Source organism: Mus caroli, chromosome 8 (assembly GCF_900094665.2).
Source record: "Mus caroli chromosome 8, CAROLI_EIJ_v1.1, whole genome shotgun sequence".
NCBI classification, from domain to species: Eukaryota; Metazoa; Chordata; class Mammalia; order Rodentia; family Muridae; genus Mus; species Mus caroli.
The window spans coordinates 2,309,132-2,324,534 of record NC_034577.1 but is presented as its reverse complement, the minus strand read 5'-3'; positions in this window follow the sequence as shown (position 1 = coordinate 2,324,534).

Here is a 15,403-nt window from a genome sequence, read left to right as displayed (position 1 = left end):
TATTGGATGGATCACAGGGCCCCCAATGGAGGAGCTGGAGAAAGTACCCAAGGAGCTGAAGGGATCCACAACCTTATGGGTGGAACAACATTATGAACTAATCAGTATCCCGGAGCTCTTGACTCTAACTGCATATGTATCAAAAGATGGCCTAGTCGGCCATCACTGGAAAGAGAGGCCCATTGGACATGTAAACTTTATATGCCCCAGTACCTGGGAATGCCAGGGCCAAAAAAATGGGAATGCGTGGGTAGGAAAGTGGGGGGGAGGTTATGGGGGGCTTTTTGGATAGCATTGGAAATGTAAGTGAGGAAAAGATGTAATAAAAATATTTTAAAAATACAACCTATATATTATTCGGGTTTTTTTTTTTTTTTGGTTTGTTTCTTTGTTTTGTTTTGTTTTTGTTTTCTTTGTTTGTTTGTTTGTTTTTAATCAAGTTAGTTTAGCCCTTTGGTCTCTTGCCTTAAGACATCCAAGGTTAATTATTTTAGTTGGTTTCTCACATTATTTTCTTAAAACTTTGAAATGTTCTAAGAATTTAAATTTCTTTTTTTTTTTTTTTTTTTTTTTGTTTTTGGTTTTTGGTTTTTCGAGACAGGGTTTCTCTGTATAGCCCTCCCTGGCTGTCCTGGAACTCACTTTGTAGACCAGGCTGGCCTCGAACTCCGAAATCCGCTTGCCTCTGCCTCCCAAGTGCTGGGATTAAAGGTGTGCGCCACCACCGCCCGGCTGAATTTAAATTTCTTAACCAAGTCATATGTAATTGTTTAAGCTTAACTATTTTATTGGGTTTGCAGGCAGCTGAAGAAGGGTTGCTAGTAACAATTCTTCAAGTCAACAATATTTTCAGTATTGAAGAGTTAGGTTTCAGAAAAGAATGGTGGTGTGCTCTGCTCTGGGAATTCAAAAGCTCCAGAATATAGTAGCAGAAGTTGCCGGTGTGTTAATTACGGCTTTAGCAATTCTCCAGATGTCCACAGCTCCTGATGTGGAAGCCAGATACCCTGTGTGTCCCACTTGCACCTGTCTACTGTTGCCACAGAAATTTGAACCCCACTGTCACAGGTGGGCTATGGCCACCTTCCAACATCCATCTCCTGACACTTTGACTGCCTCCCGGGAAGAGGGTAAAGTTTGCTACACAAGAACATTTATGATTTCATTAAAGAATGAATCACAAGTGTCAAGGGGGCTGCTAATTGACATTTAGCAATATAAATTTAACTACAAATGAAGATATTTCTACCACTTCTTAAGGAACTTTTGCCAGCATTATATAGTTTCCATAATCTTTCTTATTAGAACTAAAAGCTTCCTAATGAGTTTTTCAACTTAAAGATAATATGCCTAAAATAGAGTATTAAAAACCATGTTTTAAAAATGCATATATCTCTTTAAATATTTAATTTTATCTTCAAAGCAGCTCCTAGAATTTTACTAAGTGATGTAGTGATTGCTTCTTTGTTGTATTGTCTACCAAACCTAATAAGTTGATTACAGTTAACAAATTTGCTTTTCTCTCAAGTTTATTCTTCTAGCAACTGTATAAAGAAAAATAACATCTTGTGGCTTAAAGTGCTCTTTCTGTGCTAATTTCCTAAGTTATTTTTCAAATATAAACTAACAATTCATAAACAATGTTTTATGAATAAGTTGTCTTAAATTATCAAAATAAATAGTCGGTTTGTACAAAAGGGATGTTTTTCTAACAAACTCTATAAACTTAAAAACAAATCAGCTATATGATATTTTAATTTTTTATTATTATCATTTTATTTAATCACTTTACATGCCACTCATTGCCAACCTCCCAGTCACCCCTTCCAAAAATTTTTCCCACATTCCCCTTCCCTTCTCCTCTGAGCAGGTAGAGGCCTCCTGTTATCCCTCTTCCCTGCTACATCAAATCTCTGCGAGACTAACCACATCCTCTCCCAATGAGGCCAGGCAAGACAGTCCAGCTAGAAGAACATATCTCACGTACAGGCAACAGCTTTTGGGATAGTTCCAGCTTTAGATGTTTCAGATTCACATGAAGACCAAGCTGAATATATGCCACTTATGTGCAGGGGGCCTAGGCCCAATCCGTGTGTGTTCTAAGGTTGGTGGTTCAGTCTGGGAGAGCCCCAAGAGTCCACGTTAGTTGACTTTGTTGGTCTTCCTGTAGAGTTCCTATCCCGTTAGAGGCCACAATCATTATTCCTCTTTTTTCATAACATTCCCAATCTCCATACACTGGTTGGCTGTGGGTGTCTGTGTCTGTCAGACTCAGATGGTGAGTAGAGCCTTTCAGAAGACAACCATGCTAGACTTCTATCTGCAAACATAATAGTAATAGTGTCAGGGATTGATTGGTGCTTGCTAATGGGATGGATCTCAAGTTGGACAGTATGATTGACCACTTTCTCAGGCTCTGGTCCATCCCTCATCCCTGTAATTATTGACAGAATAAATTTTAGGTAGAATATTTTATGGCTGGTTGGTGTCCCTATCACACCACTGGGGTTCCTGACTGACTACAGGAGGTGGCCTCTTCAGGTTCCATATCCCCAAAGCTGTGAGTCATAACTAAGGATATCCCCATTGATTCTTGCACTCCTCCTTTATCCCAGGTCTCTGTCTCTTCCTGGAGATGCTCCCCGCAACCCATTGGTTACAGGTTTCCATCATTCTAATGGATATCTGGTCATTCTTGTCCCTCTACACACCAAATCCTGAAGCCCCCATTCTTCTCCTCATCTCCTCTCCCACCCAGTTCACTTCATCTATCTGTCTTCTTTGATTATTTTATCCCCACTTCTAAGTAAGATTCAAGCATCCTTGCTTTTGCCTTATTTCTTGTTTAGCCTTCTTTCTTCTTTCTTGAGGTCAGTAGACTGTAACACAGGTATCCTGTATTTTATGACTAATATCTTCTTATAAGTGCGTACATAGCATGCATGTCCTTTTGGGTCTGGGTTTCCTCACTCCAGATTATATTCACAAGATCCATCCATTTGCCTGAAAAATTCATGATGTCTTTGATTTTAATAACTGAATAGTATTCCATTGTGTAGATGTACCTCATTTCTTTATCCATTCTTCAGTTGAGGGACATCTTGGTTGTTTCCATTTTCTGGCTATTGCAAATAAGGCTGCTATGAACATAGTTGAGCAAGTGCTTTGTGGAATGTTGGAGCATCAACTGGGATATGCTCAGGAGTGAGTGGTATAGCTGGGTCTTGAGGTAGAACTACTCCCAGTTTTCTGAGAAGACTCCAAATTGATTTCCAAAGTGGTTGTACAAGTTTTTACTTCCCCAGTAATGGAGGAATGTTCCCCTTTCTCCACATAATCTCAAGCATGAGCTCTCACATAGATTTTTGATCTTAGGCATTCTGACTTGTGTAAGATGGAATCTCAGTGCTGTTTTCATTTGCATTCCCGTAATGCCTAAGGGCTTTGAACCTTTCTTTAAGTGTTTCTCGGCTACTAAAGATTGCACAGTTGAAAAGTCTGTTAAGCCCTGTGCCCATTTTTAAATTGGTTTATTTGGGTTGTTGTTCTTTTTTTATTGGATATTTTATATATTTATATTTCAAATGTTATCTCCTTTTCCTGTTTCCCCTCTGGAAAACCCCTATGCCATCCTCCCTCACCCAGCTTCTGTGAGGGTGCTCACCCACCCACCCACCCAATCCTGCCCTTGATTTCACTACACTGGGGCATCGAGCCTTCCCAGGACTAAGGGCCTCTCCTCTCACTGATGTTTGACTAAGCCATCCTCTGCTACATATGTGGCTGGAGCCATGTGTTCCTCCAGGTGTACTCTTTGGTTAGTGGTTTAGTTCCCGGGAGCTCTGGGGGATCTGATTGTTTGATATTGTTATTCTTCCTATGGGTTGCAAACCCCTTCAGCTCCTTCATTCCTTTCTCTAACTCCTGCACTGGTGACCAGGTGCTCAGTCCAATGGTTGGCTGAAAACATCTGCCTCTATATTTGGTAGGTTCTGGAAGAGCATCTAGGAGAGAACTATATCAGTCTCCTGTTAGCAAGCACTTCTTGGCATCCAAAATAGTGTCTGGGTTTGATGTCTGTATATGAGATGGATCCCCAGGTGGGTAACTTCTTGAGTTCTTTGTATATATTGGAAATTAGCCCTCAATCAGGTGTAGGGTTAGTGAAGATCTTTTTCCAATCTGTAGGTTGCCAATTTGACCTATTCACGATGTTCTTTGCCTTACAAAAGCTTTGCAGTTTCATGAGGTTCCATTTATCAATTGTTGACTCTGAATAATTGGTGTTCTGTTCAGGAAATTGTTTCCTATACCAATGTGTTTGAGGGTATTTTCCACTTTCTCTTCTATATTTAGTGTATCTGATGTAATTTTGATCTCGTTGGTCCACTTGGACTTCTTGTTTCTTGTGCAGGATGATAAATATGAATCTATTTTCATTCTTCTATCTGTAGACATCCAGTTAGACCAGCATCAATTGTTGAAGATGCTTCCTTTTTTTTTTTTTTCTATTATATGGTTTTGGCTTCTCTATCAAAAATCAAGTATCCATAGGTGTGTGGGTTTATTTCTGAGTCTTAGACTAGATTCAATTGATTAACATGTCTGTTTCTGTACCAATACCATGTAGATTTTATCACTATTGCTCTGTAGTATAGCTTGAGGTCAGGGATAGGGATTCCTCCAGAATTTCTATTGTGGTTCATGATTGATTTGACTACTCTGGGTTTGTTTGTTTGTTTGTTTGTTTCCATATGAAGTTGAGAATTTCTCTTTCAAGGTCTATAAAACATTGTGTTGAAATTTTGATGGGAATTTCATTGAAATTGTAGATTGTTCTTGGTAAGATGGCCATATTCACTATGTTAATCTTGCCTATCTATGAGCAGGGGAGATCTTTCTATCTTCTGATATTGTTTTCAGTTGATTTCTTCAGGGACTTGAAGTTCTTGTCATACAGACCTTTCATTTACATGGTTAGAGTTACACAAAGTTATTCTATATTATTTGTGGTTATCGTAAAGGATTTTGTATCCTAATTTCTTTCTCGGCCCATTTACAATCTGTTTAGAGGAGGACTGACATTTTAATTATTTGGCTAAAATTCTGTATTTATGAAGATTTTATTTTATTTTACTTTTTATTCTATTTTACTAGAATAAACCAAACTCTAAATTCTGGTGCACAAAATAAAAATAAAAAGATTCTTCATTCATGAAAAATAAATATTTTGTCCTCTCTGCTATCAGTTTGAATGAAAAATTAAAATTATCTCAACATATTTTAAAATACTCTGGTTTCTCTTCAGATTGTACAAATCTTTTGCATTTTACTATTTCAATTGTGTACAGCAAACATTTATATGTATCTAAATTATTTTATATTTTATTATATATTTTCATAGGTTCCTAACAGTGTTCTCTTGTACATGTGCTTAAATATATTTAAAAACCTTTTTATAATAACCCATCTTTGCTATAAATCCATTTTATCTTATAAATTCACTTATTACCTTTCTTAGTTTCAGCTTATACTGGAATATCATGCCCTGCTATTAAAAGGTCAAACTCAATTCTAACGTGACTATAAGCTCACAAAAGTGGGTAAAAAAATATGCAGAAACAAAAATATATACATTTTTCAAAATTCAAAACTGGTTTTTATCTCCAATAAACTTTGTGACATATACTTCCATAACACCAATAGAACTAGCATAGTCATGAAATCAGCTTCAGGCTTATATATTTATTAACAACTTCATCACTTTTAACTTTTAAAATTTTTTATTAGATATTTTCTTCATTTACATTTCCCCAAAAGTTCCCTATACCCTTCCCCCACCCTGCTCCCCTACCCACCCACTCCCACTTCTTGACCCTGTCGTTCTCCTGTACTAGGGCATATAAAGTTTGTTAGACCAGCACGTATCAGTAAAAAATATTCAGGTATTGTGTATTTTCTTATTTAAATTTACAACATTTTCACATATTTTTCACATAGACACCATATTGTTTTTAGAGCCACATGCATTATGGAATAGTGTGTAAACTCACCGACTTACTTTTGTAACACAACATTTAAATTTTTATTCCCTATTTTCAGGATTCTAATACATTTTTATTAAACTATATTTTAAAACATATCTTTTCAAATTATCTCCCTAGATCAAGTGAAATGTTATACCTTAGCCAACCACTCTGAGGAACCCTCAACCTCCAGATAACTACATCCTACACCCTTGTTGTATGAGCTTAATTTTTAAATTGTATCCATAGGTGAAATCATACAATATAGATCTTTCTGAGCATGGTTTATCTTAGCATAATGCTCACTAATTCACAAGTGACTGAGTTTTCTTCTCTCTTGGAATTAAGTAGTCCCCAAGTCTGTGTGTGTGTGTGTGTGTGTGTGTGTGTGTGTGTGTGTGTACTCTGTGAAACTTCTTTGACACTTTGATTTACTCTGTATGTTAGTTACTGTGAATACTGCAGCAGTAAACACTAGCCTACAGACTATGCTGGGTAACAACAGCTTCACTTTCTTTGACTTCACCCAATAGGGAGATTGCTGGATCAGGTGGTCACTCCTTTTTAAAGTTGTTGGCAATCTTCTTCTTCTTCTTCTTCTTCTTCTTCTTCTTCTTCTTCTTCTTCTTCTTCTTCTTCTTCTTCTTCTTCTTCCTCTTCTTCTTCTTCTTCCTCCTCTTCCTCTTCCTCTTCCTCTTCCTCTTCCTCTTCCTCTTCCTCTTCCTCTTCCTCTTCCTCTTCCTCTTCCTCTTCCNTCTTCTTCTTCTTCTTCTTCTTCTTCTTCTTCTTCTTCTTCTTCTTCTTCTTTTCTCCATAATGGCTCTCCTGACTCCAATATTGTAAAATAGTCCTTTTAATTTATATTCTCTCTGACACATGTTGTCTTTTTTATTTTTACAATAGTCACTCTCCCAGATATGATTGACTTGAGTTTTACTTTTAATTTTTATAAGTATGAATATTATCAAGCATTGCTTTCAAAACTGTTAGACAAGTCTATGTGTTTTTGTTTGTTTATTTTGTATCTTTTTCTTAAAAAATTCCTATCTGGGCACTGTTGTTTTAAAAATCATGCTTCATATTTTCTGTCCACTAAAGTGTTAGTGTTCCTGTATATTTTGAATGTTATTCACCTCTTTTGGCAAAATATGTCTAGATATTATGGCAAGCTGACTAACGATGAGGAAAAGGAAAAAGGAAGTAATTTACTAGGTAAGTAGACATGAAAGGCAGAGTAAACTGAAATAGATGCTAATGAAAATGGCAAACTCTTGATAGATATTAGAAACAGTTTAAAAATATTTTCTACTAAGAACATGGTTGTGATATGCAAGTTCAGACTCTGTAAGATACATTCAATCCTTGATCCAAGAGATCTATGTATAAACAAAGTATTTTATTCCATATGTATTAATTTTCTCAAAAATACTCCCCAAAATATAAGGGTCTGAAAAGTAAAGAGGACAGAGGATATAACCTCTATAATGATCAGCTTTATAATTCACTTTATGCTAATTAATGTCCAATACCTGTAGATAGTACACATTGCTGATTAAAATTCTTTCACTCTAACCCCAAATGCACCTGTCAAACTTTATGTTTTAAAAAGCATTTTCATGAAAGGAAATTAATCAGGGACATGTAGATTCAACAGCGATATTAACCTTAATATCCTGAAGATTGGAATGAAGAGTTAACCATTCAACATGAACTATGAAAAGAAAATACATGTTCCTTTGAAATTATTCTTTCTTGTCATCATGATATAACTGAAGATGTGAAAATGGATCTCTCATCACCTATATGTCAGAGATAGGATGGAAAATAAAGAGTTGTTTACAACTAAAGATTTCTTTCACTACTAATTGAACAGAGGTGTATGGCAATGAGAGATGGGGGATGGCAGTAGCCAAAAGAAATTCTCAGACACAGGAGAGCAAGAAGTTCCCAGGACCCAGAAGGGAGGACATTAGCTGAAATACCCAACAAAAGTGACAGAGAACCTGTAGAGACCACATGGAGAGGTTAGGCATAGCCCGCGGTTGAGGTATGTGGCCACCTACCCTTCTCAAAAAATTTAACCCAGAATTGCTTCTGCCTAAAGGAAATACAGAGGCAAAGAGTGGAGCAGAGACTGAAGGAAAGGTCATCCAGAGGCTGCCCCAACTGGGGATTCATCCTATATGCAGCCACCAAATCCAGTTACTATTGCCAATGCCAAGAAGCAGTTGCTGACAGAAGCCTGGTATAGCTGTCTCCTGAGAGGCTCTGCCAGAGCCTTACCAATCCAGATGCAGATGCTTGCAGCTAACCATTGAACTGAACACAGGGACCTCAATAAAGGAGTTAGGGGAAGGACTGAAGGAGATGAAGGGGTTTGCAAACACATAGGGAAAACAACAATATCAACCAACCAGATACCCCAGAGCTCCTAGGAACTAAACCATCAACCAAAGAGTGCACATGGCGGGACCCATATCTCCAGCTGCATATGTAGCAGAGGATGGCCTATCTGGTATCAATGAGAGGGCCCTTGGTCCTGTGAAGGCCTGATACCCCATCATAGGGGAATGCTAGTGTGGTGAGGCTGGAGTGGGTGGGTAGGTGGGAGAGCACCGTAATGAAAGCGGGTAGGGGTGGAATAGGGGTTTGTGGATGGAAACTGAGAAAGGGGATAACATTTGAAATGTAAAAAAATAAAATAACCAATAAAATTTTTTTAAAAAGAAAGTAGACAGTAGCATCATACATTCATTTGAACATTAAGCAATATTTTTGTTCCAGGGACGTGTATACTTATTTTTGAGGATTATTTTGGAAATGTTATTTATGAATTAACTTGTACAGTAAGAAAGATAAATTGAGAGAGAGAGAGAAGAGTGAGATACCTACAGACACTGATAATTGGCCTATGACAATATTAAAGCAATAACATGTGAGTTGGTGAACAAAAGCAAGACAATATTATTAAGGGTAAAATCACATTTTTACAGATGTCAAAATAAGTAACATATGACACTAACGGTATAAGTGACAAAGGTTATCAGATAGAATATAGACTTCCTGAAACTTTTTAAGTGTACACCAAGAAACATAATCTACAGAGTAAACTTTATACAATAAGTAAACATACATACATATTGCAATTAATAAGGAACTGGTATTTAGGACCCATATAAAACTAAAAACTAGAAAAGAAAATAATAATTGCAAAATGAATAAGGAGCATACCAGGCATTTCCTCAAAGAAATTGTCAGGAATCGCTGATGACAGAACTCAAGTAGTGATAGAGAGGACAGAATTAGTGTTTAACCATCAAATGCAGAATTAAGAATCAATCTGATGACAAGTTTGTTGTTAACATGTATTATCACAGTGAAGAAATGGATAGGAAATGTAGGAAGATAGAAACTGAGTTTAAGGAATTGAGAAAAAAGATTAGAGAAATTGGTATGGAAAAAAATAAAAATGACCATAAAATCAAGAAGAAAAAATAGCAAATAAAAGATGTATATGATACTGGAAATCAATGCTCAGTGCTTCTAGCCACAGGCAAACACTCATGCCACTATAGATTAGGATGGTGGGAGACTTCTGCAGATATGATAAATATGATTATTTAGGGAAGAATTGTAACCAGATTCACATATGAATATAGAATACTCTTAATTAATGAAGTAACATTTTAACTAACAAATAGTTAGAACGCCTATCAGATAGAAAAAAAACCATATGATTAATTATAGATCTGTTAACTTCACCAGTAATCAAGTCTGAAAATTTTTATGGTAATAATAATTTTATATAACCCAAAAGATAAATGGAAGAAAGCCAGGTAAGTAGAACTCAGATGAGAACCTCTGATTAACCATCAGGAAATGACTGACTCTCCATAATCAAGGTGAAAAAAGCAATCAGGTGAGTGTATAATGTGTGCCAATGTGCATTCTGTGATGTTCAGGATTTGTTATTTAGCCTTCTTGCTGATTCATTAGCATTGTGAGTACTCAGCATATATTAATGATCTACGCGGAGAAGATTAACAGAATTCTACAGTTTCACAGGCTCTCAAAAGAACTTAAGAGATAAATCTGCAATGCTATAATCTTTTAGAATAGCACAGCTGTTATAATAGGAGGTTGGGGGAAGTTCTGATTGAACAGAGCATTGAAGTCTCTCTTGTTTGGTTTGGGAGGGTATTGCTCTTAGAAGACGTTAGAAAAAGATTCTTGAACTCTTTCAGATAGAAAGAAAATTATGTAAATGAATGCTTTGAAAAGATGAAATACCTAACCACAAAACTCAAACTCCTGTAGCACATTTGAGCAAATGACTAGCAGCAATAACTAGACAAGGGAGAACTTGGGTGGTTGTGTGTGTGTGTGTGTGTGTGTGTGCATTCTATTGTCAAGTTTACCAATAGGAAGAGAGATTTTACTTCTATTAGATAATGGTGGAGAGAAAGTGATGACTATGTGGCCAACATGTCTGGCACTCTCCTGATTATCTACTTTTAAGGACTGACACTAGAGCACAACACATCATGGTTTCATGATTCTTTTATGTTTTTCGATGTACTTGGTTTTTTTATTTTATGTTAAGCTATATGTGTGCTCTAGTGTACGTAAATGTATGTATAGATACTCATGCCGTGTCCATGGTAGCCAAAAGAAAACATTAGGTCCTCTTGCTCCAAGGCTGGAGTTAAACTGGTTGAAAACTGCCAAATGTGCATAGCTGAGAAGTGAACTTGGGTCTCTGCAAGAATTGCAAGTGCTCTTAATCAGCAAACCATGTCTCCAGACCCTCAATTAGCTATTTATTTACAAACATTCACTATTATAGACTGGAAGTGGTTCAATGAGAAAAATGCCATGTGGACATTAGCCAGCCAGTTGCATGATGGCAAATGCCTTCTAGAGACATATCTGGAAACTTTTCAGATACTATTTTCTTCAGGCAAATTGTTTCCTTTATTTGTTTTTTAATATACTGGGCAAGCTTATGTTTTAATATTTTAATGCCATTAGAGTTATTTGCTGCTAAAATATTAAGTAGAACTGCATGCTGATAAAAATCCTCAGTATGGGCAAATTATTAATAAAATACCTGTGTTTTACTTATAACAAAATAGAAAGGAAGCAGTAGCAGCTAAATTGTAGGGTGTTGTTGTGTCCTTACGATTAGAATAAAAACTTCTAACTGCATTCAAAAGATGATTTCTGAATCTACCTTATGTTATGTAAACCATGACTTTTGCTGCCTTAATACACTAGATTTTTATCTCTACAAAAGAGTAAAATCATAAATGGATAATCTAGAAAGGCTGCATCATTTTTTCCCACTATCTAACTTGCTGGGTAGCTCGGGGCCATGCTGTGCCTAGCCCAACCTTTGGAACATTAATTTGAGGGTTCCTCATGCTGGCATATGAAAAAGCAGGATGTGCTCTATGACCCACAACTCCAGGGAATGTACCGGCACCAATACAAGTGGCTCTTGGCACTGTGTTTCTAGGGAGACAGAAGCTGTCACAGCAGGTGTGCCAACATGAGGGCTGATGGGTTGCTCTATATGCCCTGTTCTAGGGCATTTTCTGTCTGAGAGAGACCTTCTACAAGAAGGAATTGTTCCCCAATGGAGACTTCTGAAGTTAAAATTTAATAAAAACGAATTAAATGTATAAAATATAATATAGATATCTTCATGAGACTTCCTGTGTGCTTTATAGAAGGTAAAATTAACCAATGACATTTGATTCTTTCTAATACATATGCCTGTATGTTGATATACACTCTCACCAAACCCTGACAAATTGTTCTTTTACTACTGTGTATATGAAATTTATTTATAGGAGTGTCTTCATCTTCTCAAAGAAAAACTTTTATATTTGGAAGCGGCTTTTCTCACACTGCATTTGTGTCTGAAAATGTCACCAAAAATCTGTTCTTTATATTTCATATTGTGGTCTTGCTTCATCCACAAGGGACTCTACCTTTTGGTGCAGATTGAGGATCAACCTAATTCTTCCCCTCTGAACCTTTCCTTATAACACATCTCCTTTTCTTTATCTTCCACTGACCAGAAAAACTACTCTCTACCAGGGAACCACAGCACCATGCAAAGGTGGGACTCAGATAGGTGAATTTTGTCCTGCATCCTGGTCACTCTATTCTCTTCACTACAAACCCACTTTTAGTCAGACTGAAGGCTGTAATTTTGAACCCCTCCTCCAAACAATTTTAATATCCTAGAGACTCAGAGTTTTTGTGCATACCTAGGTCCCAGTTAGTTCTTTCCTATTATTTTTTTAACCCAAACCTGGTAGCCCATCTTCATTCCAACGTTACTCCTGATTACCCAGAACACCCCTTGATAAGAAACTAAAGATACAAGGGACAGATCTTAACATATTAAAGGGAATTTACAATTAACCCATATGTAACATCATCTTAGATAGAAACTCAACTCATTAGCACTAAAACCAGAAACTACAAGAATGCTCACACTCTGTCCATACCCATTCAATATAGTACTTAAAATCTCAGAGCAATAGTACAACTTAGCAAGATTAAAGGGATACAAATAGGAAAGGAACAGATTAAAATATTCTTATTTGCAAATGATATAATTTTTGTTTATGAAGGAAACCAAAGACTTCACCAGGAATGTCTATAACTGATAAATACTTCCAGCAATTTAGCAGAATACAAAATTAACACACAAAAATCAGTGGTTTTGTAACATATGGCTGATAAACATTCTGAGAAAGAAATCGGGAAAATTATGACTTTTGAAGCAGCCTTAAAAATCTTGGGATAACTTTAGCTAAGCAAGTGAAAGACTTATATAATTAAAACTTTTAAGATGTTGAAGAATGAAACTGAAATTGAAAAATACACCAGATTATTGAATGGTCTTACATGCTTATTGTCAAAGGCAATCTATAGATTCAATGCAATGCCAATTAAAATTCCAATACAGTTCTTTATAGAAATTGAAAAACTAATATTCTAGTTCTTATGGAGAGAGAGAGAGAGAGAGAGAGAAGTGGAGAAGAGAAGCAAAGAGAAGTAGAAGAGGAGAAGAGAAGCAAAGCAAAGAGAGAAGAGAAGAGAAGAGAAGAGAAGAGAAGAGAAGAGAAGAGAAGAGAAGAGAAGAAAAGAGAAGAAAAGAGAAGAAAAGAGAAGAAAAGAGAAGAAAAGAGAAGAAAAGAGATAAAAGAATAGAAAAGAAAATTATATCTAAACCACTCCTAAAATATGAAATAAAAGAACTTCTGGAGGTGTCTTCATCTCATATTCCAATTTATATCATAGATCTACTGTAATAAAAAATAGCCTAGTATTGGCATAAAAAAAGACATGTTAGTCAATGGACTAGAATTAAAAAGTCAGACATAATCTCATGTGCCTATAGATACTTGAATTTTGGCAAAGACAGAATTTGCACTGGGGAAAAGATAGTATCATCAACATAGTGAATCATGGCATGTAAAAAATATACAGATATATTAATATTTAAAACCCTGCACAAAATTCAACTTTAAATGCATCAAAGAACTCAGCATAAAAAGATATACCTGGAATCATTTAGAAAAAAAGTAAGCAGTAGGCTTGATTGGCATAGAAAAGAACTTTCTGAACAGGATAACAATGGTACAGGCATTTAGACTAACAATTAATAAATGGGATCTCATACAAAAAAAACAGTTCTGTATAGCAAGGAATATCATTATTAAAGCAAAGCAGCTGTCTACAGAGTAGGAAAGAAAAGATAATTACACACTGAAGAGAGGTTTTATAGGATATGTAAGGGACTATAACAAATTAATATCAAGAAAACAACTCAGAAAAATGAGATATAGAACTAAAGAGTTCTCAAAAGAAGAGACAAAAAAGGTTAAGAAATACTTACAACTATGTCAACATCTTTAGTTATGAAGAAAATGAAAATTAAAACGACATTGAGATTTTATCCCACCTCAGTCAGAATGATCAATAAACAATAGCACATTCTGAAGTGCATGAGAAAAAAATGGAAACAGCTATTCATTGCTGGAGGGAGTATAAGCTTTGTACTACCACTACGGAAATCAGTGTGGAGATTACTCAGGAAGCATAAAAAATATCACCTACCTAATGCCTAAGGATACCACACATAGGCTTATAGCCAAATGACTTGACATTTTACTCCAGAGATACTGGCTTAATCATGTAGAAGCTTTCTAAATTCCATATGCCAGTGGTTCTCAACCTTCCTAATGCTGTAATCCCTTAATACAGTTCTTTATGCTGTGGTGATCCCTAACAATAAAATTAGTTGTTGCTACCTCATGGCTGTGATTCTGCTACTGTTATAAACCATAATGGAAAAACCTGATATGTAGGATACCTAACCTACAACCTATGTGGAAGGGTTGCTGGAGCCCCAAATGGGTCATGACTCACAGGTTGAGAACCCCTAGAATACACATATACAAGAAATTTAAATTGAGTCACAATATAATGAGGGAGAAAATGTCCCAAACAGATACCTTATGCCAAAAGTAAAGCTTCAAGTGACTGGAATAGTTTACATCTTCTTGAGTCATTGGCCAAATGGGACAGAAAAATGGTCCCCAATGATTACAGATTATTGCTAGCACTATTGATTATCTTCTACTACCTAATAATAAAGCCATAGTGCTGAATACACCACTTATTCATATAATTGAACATGGAGAAATCAAACTGGTTCCCAACTAGAAGTTTCACCCATGCTAAGTAGCATCCATGGTGCTAGAAGGCAAAGGACAAGATAGCAAAGCAGAAAAGTAATCACCACTCTCACGCAGCTGTGAAGCATGCCATCTATTTCAGAGATTCACCTGCAAGGTACAACCAAAGCTACGCAAATGCTATGTAGTAACCAAGATTTGTTTTTCTCTTTGATTGGTTTTAAGACCCACACTATGATTTCCATTTCCCTGACAACTAAGAATGTTGAACATTTCATTAGGTGCTTCTTAGCCATTTGATATTCCTCAGTTGAGAATTCTTTGTTTAGCTCTGTACTCCATTTTCCCCCCTATTTCCTTTTTTTTTTAATTTATTTTTTTAATCAGATACGTTCTTCATTTACATTTCAACTGTTAACCCAAAAGTCCCCCAGACCTCCCTCCACTCCCCTACCCACCCACTCCCACTTCTTGGCCCTGTCGTTCCTCTGTACGGAGGCATATAAAGTTTACAAGACCAAGGGGCCTCTATTCCCAATGATGGCCAACTAGGTCATCTTCTGATACATATGCAGCTAGAGACATGAGCTCTGGGGGTACTGGTTAGTTCATATTGTTTTTCTATCTATAGGGTTGCAGACCCCTTTAGCTCCTTGG